Genomic DNA, 1,781 nt, shown 5'->3' with positions numbered 1-1,781 from the left:
AACTCCCATTACATAAAACCAAAAACCTCTCTCTCTAATCAATAAGATAATATGATGGGTGGATGTATAGACTGTAACGCTAACATCTTATGAGTAAAAACTTCCAGGCATTACCTAAGGAAGTCTTTAAAATGTTTTAATTATAAATTGTTGAGCTATAATTTCATACATGCATGCATGGTGATATTATCATTTATTAATACAATGTGGAATAACTAAATCAAACTAATTAACATATCCATCGCTTCAAATACTTTCCTTTTTATGCACTGAGAACATTTGAAATGTATAGTTCATTGTTGAATAGTGCAAGATTTTATAGGCACAGTTTAAAATTTGCCCCAAAATTTTGACTCAGACAATATTTCACTAATAGCCAATATTGGCTAGACCTTTACTAATAATATAATTAATTAATACATATTTCACATGTTATAAGTACTATATGCAGTGAAAAATACAGGAAAGCTATGAGGGAGGGATCACTTTTTCCTGCTACATGTATTTACTGGAGAGACTGCTCACGGAAAGATTAGTACTGAGACACTTAACATTTTCAGTGAATATATGTAATGACTGAGCTCAGTATAATAGCAACAGAGGTAATTTATAGCAGTATAATACTTAATACAGTATTTATACTAGCACAGTATTACTATAGCTACCTTTATACAGGTATGATTTAGTACTAAATACAGTTATTTTATTTTTCTTGACTGCAAGTGGAGCCATCTCTCATCTGTGTTTGTGTGATATTTGATAAACTTTAACTTTTTTAGTAGGTTGAATGATAGTAATTAATAAAGTAGATTATTCCCTACATATTTTTTGCACTCACAAATATCTAACTTTTTGTTAATTTTTAAAATAGTTCTATGTTATACAACTGGTCTGTAATTTTTCCAAGCTATTACATATCTATAAAAATTCTGTATATATGTGGACTCATGCAGTTCAAATCCATTTTGTTCAAGGGGTAATGATTAACAATTTTAAAACATGACATCATAGGGTGCAAAAATTTAGAATTTTCCTTTGAGATATATTGTACAGCACAGTGAATATGATAAATAATCATATATTACAAAGTCCAAGGAAGACTTTTCTTCATTTTGAAATATTGCAAAACAGGCCATTATCGACCTCAAACATTCCAAATTCTTCATATTAGCTACCAGGTATAATAGACACTCTCTACCTTTTTTATGATTATCTGTGTTAAATAAATGGGCCTGTTGTTTGAAGGCCTATTTATTTAATAGTCATCCAAACTCAGTGAGTTGGGTAAGGTAGGGTTGCAAGGATACCTCCAAGTAGGTAGCCAGTTGCACACACTCATTCCCCTGGGAAGGAAAAAGTAGCCAATTACAGGTTCTATAAAGTCATTTCCAATTCCATGCTACTATTAGACTTCAATGTGATTGATAGCATAGCTCAACAGTTGGAGCCACTTGGTAATTATTCTCCTTAGTCTCATTCATAACACCATTTCCTCCTATGAGAAACCCAAGTCATTTTATAAATTTCCACTTGCCAACTAGAAGACCATCCTCACTTACATTATCTGAGTAAGACAAGTGCAAATTGCATTGAAGTAATTCTAGAAAAAGACCTTGTTCATTAATATTTTCAGTTTCCTTTTTTACTCACATGTAGTTTTACTTTATTCCAATAATCTCTTTTGCTGAATACTGTTTTCCATGCCATTATTTTGAAATTCTGGTTGGTAGAGCTTTGTGCAGCTCAAGTCTAAATCAAAAACTCATCTAACATCTCAAGTG

This window comes from Octodon degus, unplaced genomic scaffold (assembly GCF_000260255.1).
Source record: "Octodon degus isolate 3935 unplaced genomic scaffold, OctDeg1.0 scaffold00008, whole genome shotgun sequence".
Classification (NCBI taxonomy): Eukaryota; Metazoa; Chordata; class Mammalia; order Rodentia; family Octodontidae; genus Octodon; species Octodon degus.
This window is presented reverse-complemented; position numbering follows the sequence as displayed.